Source organism: Aquarana catesbeiana, linkage group LG01, assembly GCF_042186555.1.
Source record: "Aquarana catesbeiana isolate 2022-GZ linkage group LG01, ASM4218655v1, whole genome shotgun sequence".
Taxonomy (NCBI): domain Eukaryota; kingdom Metazoa; phylum Chordata; class Amphibia; order Anura; family Ranidae; genus Aquarana; species Aquarana catesbeiana.
The window spans coordinates 23,348,537-23,371,126 of NC_133324.1; positions in this window are offsets into that span (position 1 = coordinate 23,348,537).

Here is a 22,590-nt window from a genome sequence, read left to right on the forward strand (position 1 = left end):
CTTTTTATTTACATGTCTATGAGATGGAAGTCTGGTGTCCCCATTACATTTCTTCAGCTATGATGAATACAGTTTAAGAGCACCATCTGGATTCTCTATACCAAGACATGATAAAGGCTGGTGTTTGCTTGCCTTGCGGTAAGCTCAATTATTGGGTATTTGCGGATACTGTATGGGGTTTCACTCACATTTTTACACCATTGACTCTGGTTGGATTCACGCAAGGGGTCTCTTTTGGACTGATTTCAGATCATTACCTCACATTTCATTTTCTGTTACTATATATGGACACTTATTTTGATTTGCAGATATTATATATGGACACTTATGTTTGATTCATGCGCACAAGTGTAGACCCATGTATTTTTTACAACTTTTAATATTCCTTAAAGTTTTTGCATTTTTATATGTACTTCCTAACGGAAGCTTTTGAGATTACTTCACGTGTTTCATTTGTATTTAGCGTGGTTATTTCTTTTTTATTAGTTATTTTGGTGCACATCTCACTGTTTAACTGCTGCTTTTTGGGGGGTTCGTTTCTATAGGTAGCGCAGTAATTCTTTGTTTTTTAATGTTGTGGCATCGTTGGTCAAGGCAGTCAGCTGCAAATTCCACGTTACTGCTGAAACATGGTCCAGCAAGTACATTATGGTCAGGAACGATATATTTATTTCACAGCACACTGGGTAACTCTGCTTGCAACTCAGAAGGATGCAGGACAGGGCTCAGTGCTGCAGTTTGTTGTGCTGCCATGTCAGTGGTGATGATGCAAGATTTGTAAGCTCTACCCCCTCCTCATCTTCCTCCTCCATGCCCTCCTCTGCTGAATTGTCCTATGAATGCACTGTACTGTCACCATTTGAGGAGGCCACAAGGATGGTGAGCCGTGACAATACATGCATTAGTGACGCAATCCCTGTTGTGTTCCTGCTAGAGCAGACTCTGCGTGGCATTATGGACAGGGCACTCGAAGCAGACCTGCGGGAGGAAGAGGAGGACTTAACCACTTGCCGACTGCCTCACGCCGATGTACGTTGGCAGAATGGCACGGGCAGGCAGAATCACATACCTGTACGTGATCTACCTCCCGCGGGCGGGGGGTCCGATTGGACCCCCCCGGTGCCCGAGGCGGTCGGCTTTGGTCTGGGAGCGATGAGAGGTGAGGGGGAGACCATCCATTCGTGGCCCCCCCCTCGCGATTGCTTCCAGTCAATCACGTTCTTCCTCTGCTGCTGTAATGCTAAACAGCAGCAAAGGAAATGGTGTCATCTCTCCTCGGCTCGGTATTTTCCGTTCCGGCGCCGAGGAGAGAAGACATCCGAGTGAGTGCACAACACACACACACTCAGTAGAACATGCCAGGCACACAAGACACCCCCGATCCCCCCCGATCACCCCTCCCCCCCGTCACACTGACACCAAGCAGTTTTTTTTTTTCTGATTACTGCATGGTTTCAGTTTGTGACAGTTAGTGTGGTAGGGCAGTTAGTGTTAGCCCCCTTTAGGTCTAGGATACCCCCCTAACCCCCCCTAATAAAGTTTTAACCCCTTGATCACCCCCCGTCGCCAGTGTCGCTAAGCGATAATTTTTCTGATCGCTGTATTAGTGTCACTGGTGACGCTAGTTAGGGAGATAAATATTTAGGTTCGCCGTCAGCGTTTTATAGCGTCAGGGACCCCCATATACTACCTAATAAATGTTTTAACCCCTTGATTGCCCCCTAGTTAACCCTTTCACCACTTATCACCGTATAACCGTTACGGATGATGCTGGTTAGTTAGTTTATTTTTTATAGTGTCAGGGCACCCGCCGTTTATTACTGAATAAAGGTTTAGCCCCCTGATCGCCCGGCGGTGATATGCATCGCCCCAGGCAGCGTCAGATTAGCGCCAGTACTGCTAACACCCATGCACGCAGCATACGCCTCTCTTAGTGGTATAGTATCTGAACGGATCAATATCTGATCCGATCACATCTATACTAGCGTCCCCAGCAGTTTAGGGTTCCCAAAAACGCAGTGTTAGTGGGGTCAGCCCAGATACCTGCTAGCACCTGCGTTTTGCCCCTCTGCTCGGCCCAGCCCAGCCCACTCAAGTGCAGTATCGATCGATCACTGTCACTTACAAAACACTGAATGCATAACTGCAGCGTTCGCAGAGTCAGGACTGATCCCTGCGATCGCTAACAGTTTTTTTGGTAGCATTTTGGTGAACTGGCAAGCACCAGCCCCAGGCAGCGTCAGGTTAGCGCCAGTACCGCTAACACCCACGCACGCACCGTACACCTCCCTTAGTGGTATAGTATCTGATCGGATCAATATCTGATCCGATCAGATCTATACTAGCGTCCCCACCAGTTTAGGGTTCCCAAAAATGCAGTGTTAGTGGGATCAGCCCAGATGCTAGCACCTGCGTTTTACCCCTCCGCCCAGCCCACCCAAGTGCAGTATCGATCGATCACTGTCACTTACAAAATACTAAACACATAACTGCAGCGTTTGCAGAGTCAGGACTGATCCCTGCGATCGCTAACAGTTTTTTTGGTAGCGTTTTGGTGAACTGGCAAGCACCAGTGGCCTAGTACACCCCGGTCATAGTCAAACCAGCACTGCAGTAACACTTGGTGACGTGGCGAGTCCCATAAGTGCAGTTCAAGCTGGTGAGGTGGCAAGCACAAGTAGTGTCCCGCTGCCACCAAGAAGAAGACAAACACAGGCCCATCATGCCCATAGTGCCCTTCCTGCTGCATTCGCCAATCCTAATTGGGAACCCACCACTTCTGCAGCACCTATACTTCCCCCATTCACATCCCCAACCAAATGCAATTGGCTGCATGAGAGGCATTTTCTTTATGTCCTCCCGAGTACCCCTACCCAACAAACCCCCCCAAAAAAGATGTCGTGTCTGCAGCAAGCACGGATATAGGCGTGACACCCGCTATTATTGTCCCTCCTGTCCTGACAATCCTGGTCTTTGCATTGGTGAATGTTTTGAACGCTACCATACACTAGTTGAGTATTAGCGTAGGGTACAGCATTGCACAGACTAGGCACACTTTCACAGGGTCTCCCTAAATGCCATCGCATTTTGAGAGACCCGAACCTGGAATCGGTTACAGTTATAAAAGTTACAGTTACAAAAAAAAGTGTAAAAAAAAAAAAAAAAAAAGAAAACACAAAAAAATATATAAAATAAAAAAAAATAGTCGTTTTATTGTTCTCTCTCTCTCTATTCTCTCTCTATTGTTCTGCTCTTTTTTACTGTATTCTATTCTACAATGTTTTATTGTTATTATGTTTTATCATGTTTGCTTTTCAGGTATGCAATTTTTTATACTTTACTGTTTACTGTGCTTTATTGTTAACCATTTTTTTGTCTTCAGGTACGCAATTCACGACTTCGAGTGGTTATACTAGAATGATGCCTGCAGGTTTAGGTATCATCTTGGTATCATTCTTTTCAGCCAGTGGTCGGCTTTCATGTAAAAGCAATCCTAGCAGCTAATTAGCCTCTAGACTGCTTTTACAAGCAGTGGAAGGGAATGCCCCCCCCCCGTCTTCCGTTTTTTTCTCTGGCTCTCCTGTCTCAACAGGGAACCTGAGAATGCAGCCGGTGATACAGCCAGCTGACCATAGAGCTGATCAGAGACCAGAGTGGCTCCAAACATCTCTATGGCCTAAGAAACCGGAAGCTACGAGCATTTCATGACTTAGATTTTGCCGGATGTAAACAGCGCCATTGGGAAATTGGGAAAGTATTTTATCACACCGATCTTGGTGTGGTCAGATGCTTTGAGGGCAGAGGAGAGATCTAGGGTCTAATAGACCCCATTTTTTTCAAAAAAGAGTACCTGTCACTACCTATTGCTATCATAGGGTCATAGGGGATATTTACATTCCCTGAGATAACAATAAAAATGATTTTTAAAAAAAATGAAAGGAACAGTTTAAAAATAAGATAAAAAAACAAAAAAATAATAAAGGAAAAAAAAAAAACACCCTTGTCCCCCCCCTGCTCTTGCGCTAAGGCGAACGCAAGTGTGGGTCTGGCGTCAAATGTAAACAGCAATTGCACCATGCATGTGAGGTATCACCGCGAAGGTCAGATCAAGGGTAGTAATGTTAGCAGTAGACCTCTTCTGTAAATCTAAAGTGGTAACCTGTAAAGGCTTTTAAAGGCTTTTAAAAATGTATTCAATTTGTTGCCACTGCACGTTTTAAAGCATGTCATGTTTGGTATCCATGTACTCGGCCTAAGATCATCTTTTTTATTTCATCAAACATTTGGGCAATATAGTGTGTTTTAGTGCATTAAAATTTTAAAAAGTGTGTTTTTTTCCCCAAAAAATGCGTTTGAAAAATCGCTGCGCAAATACTGTGTGAAAAAAAAAATGAAACACCCACCATTTTAATCTGTAGGGCATTTGCTTTAAAAAAATATATAATGTTTGGGGGTTCAAAGTAATTTTCTTGCAAAAAAAATAATTTTTTCATGTAAACAAAAAGTGTCAGAAAGGGCTTTGTCTTCAAGTGGTTAGAAGAGTGGGTGGTGTGTGACATAAGCTTCTAAATGTTGTGCCTAAAATGCCAGGACAGTTCAAAACGCCCCCAAATGACCCCATTTTGGAAAGTAGACACCCCAAGCTATTTGCTGAGAGGCATGTCGAGTCCATGGAATATTTTATATTGTGACACAAGTTGCGGGAAAAAGACAATTTTTTTTTTTTTTGCACAAAGTTGTCACTAAATGATATATTGCTCAAACATGCCATGGGAACATGTGAAATTACACCCCAAAATACATTCTGTTGCTCCTCCTGAGTACGGGGATACCACATGTGTGAGAATTTTTGGGAGCCTAGCCGCGCACGGGACCCCCAAAACCAAGCACCGCCTTCAGGCTTTCTAAGGGCGTAAATTTTTTATTTCACTCTTCACTGCCTATCACAGTTTCGGAGGCCATGGAATAACCAGGTGGCACAAACCCCCCTCAAATGACCCTATTTTGGAAAGTAGACACCCCAAGCTATTTGCTGAGAGGTATAGTGAGTATTTTGCAGACCTCACTTTTTGTCACAAAGTTTTGAAAATTGAAAAAAAAAAAAAATTTTCTTGTCTTTCTTAATTTTCAAAAACAAATGAGAGCTGCAAAATACTCACCATGCCTTTCAGCAAATAGCTTGGGGTGTCTACTTTCCAAAATGGGGTCATTTGGGGGGAGGGGGTTGTGCCACCTGGGCATTCCATGGCCTCCAAAACTGTGATAGGCAGTGAAGAGTTAAATCAAAAATTTACACCCTTAGAAATCCTGAAGGCAGTGATTGGTTTTCGTGGCCCCGTACGCGGTTAGGCTCCCAAAAAGTCCCACACATGTGGTATCCCCATACTCAGAAGAAGCAGCTAAATGTATTTTTGGGTGCAATTCCACATATGCCCATGGCCTGTGTGAGCAATATATCATTTAGTGACAACTTTGTGCAAAAAAAAAAAAATTGTCACTTTCCCGGAACTTGTGTCAAAATATAAAATATTCCATGGACTCAACATGCCTCTCAGCAAATAGCTTGGGATGTCTACTTTCCAAAATGGGGTCATTTGGGGGGGGGGTTGTGCCATCTGGGCATTTTATGGCCTTCAAAACTGTGATAGGTATTGAGGAGTGAAATCAAAAATTTACGCCCCTAGAAATCCTGAAGGCGGTGATTGGTTTTCGGGGCCCCGTACGCGGCTAGGCTCCCAAAAAGTCCCACACATGTGGTATCCCCGTACTCAGGAGAAGCAGCTGAATGTATTTTGGGGTGCAATTATACATATGCCCATGGCCTGTGTGAGCAATATATCATTAAGTGACAACTTTTTGTAATTTTTATTTTTTTTTTAATTATTCAATCACTTGGGACAAAAAAAATAAATATTCAATGGGTTCAACATGCCTCTTAGCAATTTCCTTGGGGCGTCTTCTTTCCAAAATGGGGTCATTTGGGTGGGGTGTTGTACTGCCCTGCCATTTTAGCACCTCAAGAAATGACATAGGCAGTCATAAACTAAAAGCTGTGTAAATTCCAGAAAATGTACCCTAGTTTGTAGACGCTATAACTTTTGCGCAAACCAATAAATATACACTTATTGACATTTTTTTTTACCAAAGACATGTGGCCGAATACATTTTGGCCTAAATGTATGACTAAAATTGAGTTTATTGGATTTTTTTTATAACAAAAAGTAGAAAATGTCATTTATTTTCAAAATTTTCAGTCTTTTTCCATTTATAGCGCAAAAAATAAAAAACGCAGAGGTGAAAAAATAATGTCAAAAGAAAGCTCTATTTGTGGGAAGAAAAGGACGCAAATTTCGTTTGGGTACAGCATTGCATGACTGCGCAATTAGCAGTTAAAGCGACGCAGTGCCAAATTGTAAAAAGTGCTCTGGTCAGGAAGGGGGTAAATCCTTCCGGGGCTGAAGTGGTTAATTTCCTCTCAAGGCCCACTTTATGCAGACACCATTGTTCCTATGCCACAGAACACAAGAAGTGGAGGAGTAGGATTCTGGCAGTTTTGGAGCCATTGAAGCAGAGGAAGACATACATCAAACAGTAACAGATGGTTTTCCATTCCCCCAAACCCTTGGGAGTAGTATGTGGTTGGGAGGAGGAAGTTCCAGATACTATAATCCTCCATGACCCAGAGGAGTCTGCTTCTCATGCCTCCACAAATTTGCGGTGGATGGGCTCCCTCATGCTTCAAAGCCTGCAAAAGGACCCAAGAATACATGGCGTAAAGGAGAAAGATCACTATTGGTTGGCAACCCTCCTTGACCACCGTTACAAGAGGAAAGTCTCTGAACTCATACCATCCCCACAGAGTGCAGAAGCTGAAATATATTGAGGACACTTTAAAGAGGAGTTTATCTAACGCTTTTCCAGACTCTGGTAGGTTACAGTGTCGTGGAAAACAAAGTTTGAGGCTTCTGTTGGTCAAGAGAGTAGCGGTGGAGAAGGCGGCCGCCTAAGTGATGCATTTTACAATTTTTTTATTTCTCACTGCCCAGGGCTGCCAGCTTCCACATCCCATTGGCAGCGTCTGTCTTACATGGTGGATAGTTATCTAGGGGCAAAAACAGAGATCGAGAGCTTTCCAGTCAACGATCCACTGGTTTACGGGGTCATGAGAACTTGCCTAGTATGCAATTGAGCCCTGCATCCAGCATGATTTCCGAATGGGCATTCAGTGCTGCTGGAGGTTTTATTACTGATAATAGAATGCATCTGTCCATAGATTTCCTGGACCGTCTGATATTTATCAAAATGAATCAGTCCTGGATTACCAGCAGCTATGAAGCCCCTGATGCCGATGTCACTGAATAAGTGTTTTTGGGATGTGGAATCTCTGCAGGACTTCTAGACTGCCTAGTGTTGTGGGTGTTGATTTCATCTGGAAGAATTTTTTTGGTGTAGGTTTCATAGGCACAATTAACACCCAAAGACCAATATTTCCACACCTGTTTGACAGGTGCATATCATTGAAATTTTTGACAGCAAGGCCAATTCTTCCTTTCATCAAGAGTACCTCTATAGGGTTATGGTGTGAAGGTGACACGAACACCCAAATATCAATTTTACCGCACCTGTTTAAAAGGTACATATCATTTCAATTTTTGACAGTAAGGCCAATTCTTGCTTTCATCAAGGGTATATCTATAGGGTTATGGTGTGAAGGCGCCACAGCCACCCAAAGACCAATTTTTTGGCAACTGTTTAACAGGGGCATATCATTACAATATTTGACTTCAAGGCCAATTCTTGCTTTCATCAAGAGTACCTGTCAGGAGCATTTAGTGCTCCTGTACCTCATTCCAGCATCTGGGTTTTGGCTATGACACTCTCCTTGTCTGTCTGTCCATCTGAAAGCTGATTATTGTGATCAGCCTCGGGTGAAAACCAAGCCTGTTATAAGCCAGCTGAACGCTCATTTGGATGCTTGTGATAGGCAGTGATATGTGTGTTGTTCCTGATCAAGCTCCCTGTCTGTCTGCCCTGCTCTGCTAGATTGAATTTCCCTGTGTATGACTTTGGACTGAATTTTGGACTATTTCCTGAACTCAGCCTGCCTTTTACCTGGACTGTCATAGAACCATGCTATCTGTCTGCTAACCGCAAATATCTATTTGCTTTGCTCAGTTCGCATCTGCCCTGGCATGGTGGCCAGGCACTATAGCATTGTGTATAGGTCCTGGGGGCAACCGATTACCAGTAGGCCTGCTTGCCTTATGGGAAAGGGGGCTGTTATAGGTGAAGAACACAGTAGCCAGCTATAGTGTCTGACCATCTGCGTTGGGGTAGACGTGACAGTACCTCTATAGGGTTACAGTGTGAAGGCGTCACCGACACCCAAAGACCAATTTTTCGGCACCTGTTACTAACCAAAGTCTGTGGAAGAGACACCAGAATTTATTCAAAAAAATTCTAATCTTGTTCCCAGTGCGCTACATTGTGGCCTCATCATACAGACTTGCTCTGCAAGCCGTTGCTTACAAAATAAAGAAAGCTTGCAGGGAAAATGTCATTTTTTTGGCTTTATAAATGCAATTATTGCTGCAGCAGCTTCTATACACAGTACAGATGTGCCACTTTACAGGCAGACTAAGGGTAACCCCTAGGCACTATATTGAAAGGAATTTTTCATTTTTTATGCTTTCACTTTAAGCATCAATAAATCACTGCTCATTTAAAAATGAAATTTTTTACAAACTTTTTTTTCATTTATGCATTTCCCTAGGGCAGTACCCAGACCCCATAACCATTATATGCCAAATTACTTGCATATAAGCCCTCAATGGGAGCACTTTCGATTTTTCCAGTTCGGGTCCAATAGACTTCAATGGGGTTCATTATTCGGTTCCAAACTTTTGCTATGTTCAAAAGTTCTGGTGCGAATCAAGCAGGGGGTTCAGCTCATCCCTAGTGCCCAGCCTGAGGACAGACAGTGTCCACCTTTGCCTATGGACACATTCGCTGCTGGCCCCCTCATAGTGGCATGGCAACATTAACCTCCCAGACATGATGGGAGGCTTATTACCCAAATATTATAGATACTGAGAAATGTGTAATTGGGTGCACTTTATTCACTGAAAAGTTGTGGTTCATATGTCAAAACTGGGACATGAGCAATGCTCTCATTACTGGTAGCCCATTTACACATTCTAATTCTGATATACTGTTCCATATTTAGCATTATTACAAGTGCAATTCTGAGTATTGTGTCTATATCCTCAAATGTCTGTGCAGTTTAAACTAACTCAACAAAAATACCATACCTTTAGGAATATATTTCAATATCACCGTAGAGGCATTAGGGTTCACTTTAACCATGACAAACCTGTAGCTGTTCATTTCATAAACTGTCACCACCAAAAACATAATGTCTGTGGCATAGTAATTAATCATGTTCCCAGAATTCATTGGGCTCCTCTTACTTCAGAGTGAGGAATATTGGATTCACATCTTGAAAAAGGTTTCCTCCAAATGGCATAATACCACCTTAAATGTTTTCTTCTTATCTGCTAACACTTGCATAGATTGGGGGGGGGGGGTAGGTCCACCCCCCTGCCCTGCCCTGTACTAGCCCCATATAATGACACCAGACACTCACTTGCAGTTACCTTTCAGCGGGCGGAGTGGTGATGTGAATGGAGAGCTCTGTTCCCATTCATAAATGGGGCTTCTCTCAGCAGCAACATGCATTACTTACATGCACTAATGCTGTCACTTGATTGGTTAATTTGTGCTATATTTACCTCTTGTACTATTTGGCCTTGCTTCTCATCACAATTTATGGGTCTTTGTGCTGTCACAAAATCCCATTAATGTTTTGTCTCAGGAAACCAAGATGTTTACTGCAAGTAAATTGATGTACTGGCTTCTACTTTATCTTCTTGGATCTGTGATCCCTCTGCTTCTGCCCCCCTCCTCCCCTATGTGTAGGCTGCAAGGGAGTCACAGTCTGGGTTGGACTTTGTTTAAAGCCATCATCCAGGGATGGTGAAATTCCAAATCGGAAGCAATGGTGGCACCTGGTGAGGATGCTTAATTGTGAAGGAAGTCACTGACAACTATGCTGAGTTGTATGTCCTGTAGAGATTCTGCACATGAATACATTAATGTAGGCAGACATCCAGATACATTCAGTTCTGATCAGTTTAAAAGCAACTACTTAAAGAGGTCCAAAACAAATGGCACAACTTGTTTTCTTACAGTTCCTGATTATTATGCTAATATTCTGGGCATTAGATCCGAAACACCAGAAAACAACTTAAAGAATCGACTAAAGGGACATGATTGGATTGGGCCAACTAGATTGTTCTCTCATTCAAGCAATTTAAACTGTTCAGTAAAGTGGTGGGACTGAGTGGACTGTCAGGATAATGATTACCGAATAATGTGCCCATGTTACAATGTTTTGTGCAACTGAATTATTCAAAGTTCTGTTAATTCTGATCTGTACTCATTCTAGAAAAGCAAGGCTAAAAAAATTCCACATAGACTGTACTAAGCCATCTATTGGACATACCATATTACATACAGTACATTATATATTACAGTGATTATTTACCTGTGTGTACTGATACAGACTAAGTAACTGGGCCATTGCATGATTTGAATGGAAAGTACTGTCAACAATAAAACCAGCCACTTCTCCGTGTCCCTTACAGTAATAGTTAAGAGTTTCATTTTCTCTAGACAATATCTTTGTGACATATCCCAAAGTAGTCCTTGGATCATTACAAGTATCAAATATATGATAGCCCAGCGTAACATTGGGCAGAAGATCGGGGTCCTTGTTAATCTTATTGACAGCAAACATCATCACCAAGATGCTTTTGTACTCTTCAATGTCCATGCTGAAAGATATTGAGAGGATTGAAAATTAAATAAAAGGGTTACTTATGAGATTACAGTTTGGCCACATCCCACAAAACTAACACAAAAATGTTTCACATGAAACAATAATGATTTAAATTAAGTGTTGAATATATATATATATTTTTTTTTAACTAGATTTCTTTATTGATTTTAATGTGGCGTGGATAACCAGGAGGGTATGAGTGGAAGAATGTTAGAATATGGATGTGCATCTCTGATCTTGAATTCACGATTGACACAATTGAAGAAACTTGGATATGGTTAGATGCACTTTTGCACATAGAGATTCATATAGGAAGTGATCATTCAAGATTATGATTATAAAAATCAATAAAAATTGCGCTATAAAAAACTCAGACTAAAGTCCATATGTGTACTTGTTTAGTACACATATGGACTTTAGTCTGGGTTTTTTATTGCGCAAATTTTATTGATTTTTATACATTGTTTGAGATTGTGTTGCACAAAATTATTGCTGCTTATTCATATATTTTTATAGGTGTAGTTGTTTAGCGCATTATTAAGATTATGATTGTGGGGGGGGGGGGGGGCGTGGCCGACTGGAGCTGATGATGGACGCCTGATCTCTCAGCTCGTCACACAGGGGATACCATCGCGCTACACAGGCCGCACAGCTACTTTAATCCAGAGCCATCCTCACTCCTAAAGCATCAGAGAACATGGCCAGCGGGTCTAGAAAGAGAAATCCAGAATATAAACCTAAGAAACTCACTGAATTCTCCTACAAGCTGGCGGAGCAGGTCAGTGAATTTCAAGATGGCGCCGGCTCGGCCGCACCGCGGGACTCCTATAATGATCTACCAGATGAAATCCTGGTAGATAATGTTCCATCTGACCCCTCAGCATTACCCCCTCACCCTCCCGAGGGTGATTACCTTCTTAACAGCCCTGCAAAGGCTTAAATGAGGCTTGATGCGCCGCCGCAGCGGCCGCCCACAGCACAAATTGAGGCCCAGGCTTTCAACCCCCTTCTTAGCAACCAGGCCCTACATTCATCCATGGCATCCTTTCCTACCTCAGGACAGCCTGTGATGGACACTACGTTAAAAGACATGCTGTTGTCACTACAGACCTCCCTCATGACAGATCTCTCTTTACTATTTACCAAAATATCCTCAGACATCCACTCACTTGATGATAGAGTGTCATGCATTGAAAGGAATATGAGTGAATGCACCTCCACAGTTAATGAGGTCATTGATGTGTGTGAAGATAGAGAAGAGCAAACATGGATTCGCGCCAAGCTGGCTGATTTAGAGGACAGATCTCGCAGGAACAATATAAAGCTGCGCGGAGTCCCTGAATCCATAATGGCTGCAGATCTGCCACGTTTCGCGAAATAAATGATGCACGTCATTATCCCAGAAGCATCACCCAGGGACTTAATAGTGGACAGGATCCACAGAATTGCTAAGCCATCTCACCTTGCTGCCTCCATTTCCAGAGATGTGTTAATGAGAGTCCACTTCTTTCATATCAAAGAGAAACTCCTGCTGGGGGTCAAAAATAAATCACCACTGCCTGCTCCCTACACGGAGATCCAATTCTTCCCAGACCTCTCCAAATACACACTCCAACTAAGAAAAAATTTAAACCCGATAACCAAAGGTTTACAAAACCATAAAATACTATATAAATGGCGTTACCCAGCGACTATCCTAGTCACAAGAAATGGCCAAACCCATGTCATAAACGACCTAGACAAAGGCCTGCAACTTCTTCACAACTGGGGTATAATTCTTGAACCTCCCAAGACCAATTCACTGCGCAACGGCCCACTTCCAGCCCGCAACCGTACAGATCACCAACGCAGATGAGGGGCCCCGAAAGATCCTTTCGCAGTAGGCCTAGCTACTTCTTGTAATATCCCCTGGAACATGACGAATTGATTTCTTAAGATCTCAGCTCCCTTCGTTATTAACTGTTTATACCCCCTTTTAGAGGTTGAAGCGGTGTGTTACACCACCTCTACGTACCCTTCTACAATTCAGCAGAGTTACCTTACCAGCAGCTTGCTCATTGTCTTTTTTTTTTTTTTTGTGATTAACATTTTGCTCTATCTGCAGCTTTTTTGCCCTAACTATCGTCTAGTCCAAGGCCTAAAGACCACTCACCATCTGACCCGCAGTCCAGGATCCTCCACATCTTAGACCAATCCGACTGACCGTAAGTGATATCTCAACTACTCCCTTTAATCTATATCTACACAATGCCGCTCAACATACTATCGCTTAATGTCAGTGGCCGGAACCATCCGGCTAAATGCCATTCACTATGGAGAACCACCAAGGCTCTCCAGAGTGACATTCTCTGCATTCAAGAGACTCACCTAATAATGTCAGATTCCTCTCTATGCAACAACCTCCAGTTCCCAACTATCTTCCAAGCCTGCCATTCTACCAAAACTAAAGGCGTCATGATAACAATCAAAGACACTGTGGACTTCCATCTATCCAAGATTCTAATAGATCCTGAGGGTCGATACTTGATAGTAGTGGGTACCATCGACAAAGTATTCTACGCGCTTATTAACATATACGCCCTGAATACCCACCAAATGAAATTCCTGCATAAAGTCCTATGTTTAGCCAAACCAATCAGGAAAGGTCACTTAATTCTTTGTGGGGACTTTAATATTGCCCCTGACAACACCATGGATACCACATCACCCGCGAAGAGGCGAATATCGCCGTTGAAGAATTTTCTATTCTCACAGGACTTGTTTGACGTATGGCGCTGCCATCATGGCTCAGAAAAGGACTTTACCTACTATTCTCCCATGCACAATTCATACTCAAAGATTGATTTATTTGCAACAGATAAATGGCTCCTACAGAATGTATGTCAATCTGTGATCCACACCACGACATGGTCAGACCACGCTCCAATATCAATTTCGATTACAGACTCTAGTCCACAACACAACACGTTTCTCTGGCGTGCAAATAATTATATACTACAAAACGTAAACTACACAACAGAGATCTCCAACCACCTCACAGAATTTTTCTCTATCAACAAAGGATCAGTGTCTGACCATGGAGTGGTGTGGAGTGCCCATAAGGCCTATATAAGAGGTATGTTAATAAAACTTAGCTCCCTTCACAAAAAGAAGAGGACGCAGCGTATAGATGAACTAACCTCCCAAATTACCTCCCTAGAACAACAACATAAAGCCAATCCCCGAACTCCACAAACCCACCAGCTACTGTCCCTTAGGCAAGAACTGAAAACCTTACTCCTATATTCGTTCGAATTTCTCCAGCGTAAACTAAAAGCTACTTCATATGCCACCTCCAACAGAGCAGGGAAGACTTTAGCAATGAAAATTAGAGGTAGAAGAACTAAAACAAAAATTTCTCAGATACTCCATCCCCACACGAATACCCCCCAGTCCAGCCCTCAAGACATAGCCAACGCATTCAGCGACTACTATAGTGACCTTTATAATATGAAACACGACCCTACCACCCCACAACCATCTCCAGACGAGATTGACCGATTTATCCACTCCATACAACTACCAACCCTGACTGGGATACAACTAGAATCCCTTAACAAACCATTTACAGAACAGGAAGTCAGAGTATCAATTGACTCCCTACCTAATGGGAAAGCCCCAGGACCTGACGGCCTCACACCCGAATATTATAAACAATTCTCTTCACAACTTGTTCCCCATATCACGGAACTTTATAACAACGCTGCCTCCTCTTCTAAATTTCCAATTGATTATTTGAATGCATTAATAGTTACGATACCAAAGCCAGGGAAGGAACCCAATACCCCCAAAAATTTCAGACCAATATCCCTTTTAAATCTTGATTTAAAAATTTATGCCAAGACCATTGCTACACGTTTACTAGACATCATACCCACTCTTATACATAGGAACCAGACTGGTTTCACCAAGGGTAGACAAGCGCCAGATGCCACCAGAAGAATGATAAATTTGATACACCATGCGGAGACCACCGGAACGCCTTCTCTGCTCCTATCTTTGGATGCAGAGAAGGTGTTCGACAGGGTCCACTGGCTCTACCTTAAAAAAGGTCCTACAGAAATTTGGATTTAAAGACCACATCCTTAGAGCCATAATGGCAATGTACACCACTCCTTCGGCCCAAGTATTCACAGAAGGTATGCTCTCAAAACCATTCCCTATTACAAACGGTACGCATCAAGGCTGTCCATTATCCCCAATTACCTTTAATTTACTAATGGAACCTCTGGCACAACACATCCGTTCCAATAAAACAATATCTGGATTACAGATAGGCAACGCATGCCACAAAATAAGCCTCTTTGCGGATGATGTTATACTGGTACTCACAAATCCTACATCCTCCCTGGCAGAGGTACAAACTACATTAAATTGGTTCAGTAATGTCTCATATTATAAGCTAAACAAAACCAAATCATCTGTTCTTGACATAAATCTAGACGCCACAACAAAAAATTTACTTCAACAACAGTACCCCTTCACATGGGCAGACAAAGTTATCACATAACTGGGAATCCAACTTACAAAATCAACCAGACAGCTTTACTGTTCTAACTTCCTCCCACTTCTTCACAAAATTAACACTGACACACAACAAATAATAAAGCACGAGCTCTCCTGGTCGGGAAGACTGGCAGCCTTCAAAATGACATGCCTCCCTCAAATACTGTACTTCTTCCGCACATTGCCCATTCCAATACCCTCCTAATTTTTCAGGTCCCTTCAGTCAATATTCAACAAATTTCTATGGAAGAGGAAAAAACCCAGATGTGCCCATGCAAAACTTATTAAACATAGACTGGCGGGAGGCGCAGGTTCCATAGACTTTAGGGACTACTATTTAGCGGCCATACTTGCTCAACTACCTGAATGGTTTCAACCTAGTACTCATTCTCTCTGGGTCCAGATAGAAAAATCTTTACTTATTTGTTCCAATCTTAAACACTGGTTACTGAGCACTCCAATGGGCACTCATGTTTCATCCTCCATCTCCTCGCCCATGAGGGCTTCAGTATACGCCTGGAAAAAAATGGCCATCCTTTCTGACTACATCCCCTCAATGGCACTCTTTAACGTACCCTTAGAAACCCTTCATCATCTGTCACCTGATCTTAGACTCTCCCAATGGACCCTCAAAAGGTATCCATTCACTACATCTCCTCATACAAGAAAACAAACTTAAATCTTTCTCCCACCTACAAAAAGAATATGATCTACCCACCACTGAACACTTCACATTCCTCCGCATCCACCACTGTCTAAGTAAAACACCTCTCCCCCGCTACAATATCCCCCCAAAGACCTGGGATTTCCTCATGAATCCCATTCCACGAACCAAAGGCATATCTTACTTTTATACCCTCATACAAGGGAAAAGATCCTTCACTAAAATGTCCCCACATCATCAATGGGAAGCAGAACTTTCCACTACTTTCTCTGAAAAACAATGGCAACTTGCTCTCAAGTCTGCGTACAAAGTAACCCAATGTTCGACATTATGGGAACTCACCCAGAAAATCCCACTCTGGTGGTACTTGACCCCAGCTAAAATGGCTTCCTTCAGTCCCATTACCCCCAACACATGTTGGAGATGCAAATCCCACAAAGGAGACATCTTTCATATTTTCTGGTCATGCTCTGCCATTCAGAAATACTGGATAGACACATTTAACCTTCTTACCAACATAACAAAAATCCCTATCCCACCCACTCCTGCACTGGCGCTTCTAAACCTAAACATAGATAACATACCTGGGCCCCTAAGATACATAACAACCCATGTCCTCTTGGCTTCCAGACTCAATTTAACTAGGCATTGGAAGTCGGATACTTCCCCAACCATAACACAAATAATAGACCTGGTTTCACTACACTTCAGTTACGAAACAATGATGGCCGCCAGCAATGGTAGGGCCACAAAAAACGCTCAACAATGGCTTCCCTGGACAAATTGGTCCAATGCTGCATTCCCTACTTAGACGCTCAAAATCACCCACACACCCTCTTGACCGAGCAATATGTTCATCATATGATTTATTCGTTTGTTACACTATGACTATAGTAGAGGTATAACGCCTCAAATTAAGAATAAGTTACTGTACTTTCAGGTTACCCACTGGATCTTTTCTGCCTTTGCGGCACAGAGAGCTCCCATTAGGGGTGCCGCGTTGGGAGAAAGGGTCATATATGTATGTTCAAATAACCAATGTTCTATCTATTCTTATACCTGAACTACTTTATTGGAATATGTTCCAATGACAAGCTGCTGGATGTTACGCATAGTTTATGTTTGAAAAACTTATGTTCTAAATGTAATCATAACGTCGTTGCACGACGTACAATACATAAATTGTACATTGTCTTTCCTTGTGAAAAATCAGTAAAATACTTTGAAAGAGAAGATTATGATTGTGATGACTTCCGAAAAGGAAGGAGGAGTCAAATTTTCCCAGCGCCTTGCTATAGGCAAGCATGCTGAAAAGAAAGCGTGGGGGTCATTTACTATAGCCCCGCGGCACTAATTAGCGCTAATTACCACAAAATAGCACTAATTAGCACTAAAACGATATTCACTATAGTGCTGGTGAGAAAATACTCCCAAAATTGAATTTACTATAGTTCCCTGAAACCAAATAGCGCCCAAACCCTTACTCTGCTAAAACCTGGAGAATTGCACATGGAAATATTGTTTAGAGCATGATATAATTACCTAAATAGTATTGAAATATGCGGTCTATTATTTAAAGATAATCTGCTTTTAAACTGTGTGAAAAAGTGATTTCTACACTGAAATATCTTTAAAAGCCTGAGAAGAGATAAATTCCCCGTCCAACTAAGTGCCAACACAACTGAGCATGCTCAGACCTGCAAATAGCTCTCATTTTAGCTCCAGTGTCTTTTTTCCAAACGCTATATTAAATACCGAAATGAGTGCTGTGTTAAAGAGCATTTTTTGGAAGTGAAAATCTGCGCCATTATAGTCCAATGCAAGTTTTAGCCATTGATTCTAATGGAACAATTGTGCTTTCACAAATAAATCCTTTTAATGTTGAGATGAAATGTATCTTTCTATATGACAAGATGTTTCAACCTAAACACCCCTCACCGACGTGGAATCTCATATATCTACAAACTCATCACCGATACCTGCCACACTTCTAAGACCCCAAGGATGCTAAAATTGGAATACCTACTACAATGCTCCCACACCCCCCAACAATTGTACCGCCCGCTCTAAATGCCTTTGAAAATCTCAAAATGTATACTACCCTGGGAAACTGTCCAAAAGTTATTTCACAACTGGTACCTTACACCAACTAAACTCGCCCGCATCTACCCATCTTCTGTTGGAGAAACTGCAGGACTCCAGGAACCCCACTACATATTTGGTGGAACTGCCCAAACCTCATTGCGTTTTGGACTATGCTTTCCAGATTCCTCCTCTCCATCCTACCAACCCCTATATCACACCTCAAATGGGGCTATTGGGTCTGGACATGGATACCCGGCCCCAACCTTCCGACACAGTCATCTACCATGTATTTATTGCTACTCGACTAGCTATTGCCAAATATTGGAAAACCCCCAACCCCCCTTATAGCTCAGAGCTAATTTCTCTTCTGAATAACCATTGACTGATGGAATTTATGTAGGTCAAAGCCCACCTACAAATTCCTGAATTCCAAAAGCACTGGGATCTTTGGCTCAAACATCCTAAATGCGCTATATAGAAAAGGCTGCGCTGCTAATATTCAGTGAGTGTGATCATGATTATTTAGTATGACCACAACTATAACACCCTTATGCAGTAAACAATAATGAAGAAAAAATGATATTGCTAATAAACAATAAAAACTTCCATCTCACAGGCTGAACTAATACAGTTAATCTTTAGGATATGGACAGTCAAAAGCCAAGCAGAATGAGCAAAGTCCATACAAACAGAGGTTCTTGCTGGAAAAATCTTTCATAAAAAAGAGAGAAAACACCACTCCTCAAATGGTGTGAGGCATGCAAATGTTGTCACCCTGGGGAGCGTGATGATAAGAAAATTCCTCCACCTCAAAATAATCTGCTCCTTACCAGATCACAGAGATCATACGAGCAAGTGGCTGTATCCCCCAGCCACTGGGTCTCTGTTGGGAATATATCTCCACAGGTCACCACTCAGGGGGTCCACTGAATGATGTGTTAATGCTCAGATCCCAAGGACAAATGTAAAAGAAAAAGCAAACAAACTCAGCTACTAACTTGAGTTTCTACTGAGAATTCCAGCAATAAGATCTCACACCAGACCTCTCAGCTCTGCAGCAAGCACAAATACAGGACGCTACCACATATTTGAAACCCTAATGCCTTGTCCACACACAATTGACCATATCTCTGACTAAATATCCGTCAAACACAGCACAGAGCCAATGTTTGCCTTTAATTGATAAACCTACGTTAGACATATTCAAATGCATCTTAAGTGACCTATGTATACCTTTTGTTGCTACAATAACCTATTCCTCATTTACTGTTGATATGTTAATCAACTATTCAACCTTGTACTTTCTACTCTGTAAAACTTACAATAAAATTAAGTTTAAAAAAAATCTCCCCATGGCAGCCATTTTCAGTGTGATTTTTGGCATGGAGAGACATAGAACAGGGCTCTGTTTAGTGCTACTAGCTAGTTAGTGTGCTATACTGTTCTATAGTGATTTTATTGTCAGTGTAGTAGAATATCACTTTAGTGTGAATCTAATATTAGTACAACATGAGTATAGTTTGACCATTTATTTTTACTTTAGTGTCAGTTTATTTTGTCAGGGCAGGTTTTCAGCAGTATATTTCAGTGCTTTACTCTACATATAACGCAGTATGTGCGTTACTGTACATTTAACACAGTGTATTTGAGTGCGTTACTGCGCGTTTAACCCAGCATATTTCAGTGTGTTACTGCACATTTAACAAAGTATATTTCAGTGCATTACTGCTGGTTTCTCGTTGTATATTTCAGTGCATTACTGCGCGATCAATGCAGTATAGTTCAGTGTGCTACTGCATGTTTATTGCTGTATATTTCAGTGCGTAGGTGCGCGGTTAATGCAGTATATTTCAGTGGAGTATATTTCAGCGCATCAGGGCACATTTACCACAGTATATTGGTATATTGCAGTGCATCAGTGCAGTTTTACTGCAGTATATTGTAGAGTTTCAGTGGAGTGTGTCTGTGTAATGAATACTCAAGTTAAAATGCACCAAACACCACTTTCCTTTGATTAAAGTGCATCCACGTACACATGTCTACATCTTTGTTACATTTTGTTAATAAGCTCCCCCATCATGTCTAGAAGGCCAACAAGGAGAAGCAGAACTTCCCACGGCACTGTGAGGGGGCCAGCAGCATATGTGTCCACAGACAAAGGTGGACGTGGTCCGTCCTCAGGCAGGGTATAATTTACTCTGTTATAGTGATGTTGCCCGTGCTATCCAGCCACAACATGCAGAGGAGGTGGTGGACTGGTTTAATAAACCATCCTCATCCTCCTCATCCTCTGTCATCCAAGCAGAGACTAGTGCACAGTCCACTACAGCTGCCAAAATGGTTTCTTCTGCTTCCTTGTCCACAGCTACTCTGGTCATAGCCTTAGCATCAGGCATGGAGGAGTCAGCTGAGTTATTTGAACACAGCGTCAGCCACTTTCTCCTTGACAATGCACAGCCATTAATTGATTCAGATCTTGGTTCTGAAGTTGAGGAAGGTAGGAACATGAGCCTACAGAGAGGGGAGAACACTGGTAAACAACCCCCTCCATACACGGGAGTGACACTGCATCAAGACAGCTCTGTAGAATCTACCCAAAAGAGAAAGGAGTTTGCTCCTATCACCCAGGCATTACGAGACCACAGTATCATATATCTCTGGCACTTCCTTTTCAAAACTTCTGGTTATGTATCAGAATTGGGGATGAGCCAAACACCCCCCCGGTTTGGTTCGCAGCAGAACATGCGAACAGGCAAAAAATTTGTTCGAACACCGTTAACGTCTATGGGACACAAACGTGGATAATCAAAAGTGCTCATTTTAAAGGCTTATATGCAAGTTATTGTCATAAAAAGTGTTTGGGGACCTGGGTCTTGCCTCAGGGTGCATGTATCAATGCAAAAAAAAAGTTTTTTGCATTGATACGTTTTTTTCGGGAGCAGTGATTTTAATAATGCTTAAAGTGAAACAATAGTGAAATATTCTTTTAAATTTCGTACCTGGGGAGTGTCTATAATATGCCTGTATTGTAGCACATGTTTCCCGTGTTTAGAACAGTCCGAGAGCAAAATGACATTTCTAAAGGAAAAAAAGTCATTTAAAACTACTCGCGGCTATTAATGAATTGTCGGGTCTCTGCAATACACATAAAAGTAATTGAAAAAATCAGCATGGGACTCCCCCACAGTCAACTACCAGGCCCTTTGGGTCTGGTATGCATATTAAGGGGAACCCCGAAACAAAAATAATAAAGAAATACTTGGGGGTCCCCCTAAATTCCATACCAGGCCCTTCAGGTCTGGTATGAATATTAAGGGGAACCCCGTGCCAAAATAAAAAAAAATTGCGTGGGGGTCCCCCTCAAAATCCATACCAGACCCTTAAGGTCTGATATGGATTTTAAGGGGAACCCCATGCCAAAATTTAAAAAAAAATGGCGTGGATTCCCCCAAAAAATCCATACCAGACTCCTATCAGAGCACGCAACCTGGTAGGCCACAGGAAAAGAGAGGGGATGAGAGAGCGCCCCCCCTCCTTAACCATACCAGGCCACATGTCCTCAACATGGGGAGGATGTCCCCATGTTGATGGGGACAAGGGCCTCATCTCCACAACCCTTGTCCGGTGGTTGTGGGGGTATGCGGGCGGGAGGCTTATCGGAATCTGGAAGCCCTCTTTAACAAGGGGACCCCCAGATCCCACCCCCCCGTGTGAATTGACACTTTGGGACAAGTCCTTTATTAAAGATGAAAAAATAAAAATGTCCCGTGATGTAAATCAATCTTACGCCGCCAACGAGCTGAAAAAAAAAGCTGCAACAGCTCCGCCTTCATGGGAGGCTCCCGCCGAGTGATGCTTCTTCTCGGTGACAGCTGTTATATAGCTGAGGGTGGGGCCACTTGGTGACATAAACTGGCGACCCCGCCTTCCTTTGACATCACGTGGTGTCAGGGGGGCAGGGTCAACCACTTACGTCACCGAGTGGTCCCGTCCTCAGCTATATAACAGCTGTCACTGGGAAGAAGTGTCACTTGGCTGGAGCCTCCCATGAAGGCAGAGCTGTTGCGTTTTTTTTCTTTTTTTGGTTCATCGGGCGGCGTGATAGAAGATGAATGGACATAGTGGGACATTTTTATATTTAATAAAGGACTTGTCCCAAAGTGTCTTCTGTCTTTTTTTCTATTTTTGACACTTTTTTTGTGAAATGGTAGGGGTACAATTTACCCGTTACCAACTCACATGGGGGGGAGGCAGGGATCTGGGGGTCCCATTGTTAAAGGGGGCTTCCAGATTCCGATAAGCTCCCCGCCCGCAGACCCCCACAACCACCGGGCAAGGGTTGTGGAGATGAGGCCCTTGTCCCCATCAACATCAACATGGGGACATTAAAATAACT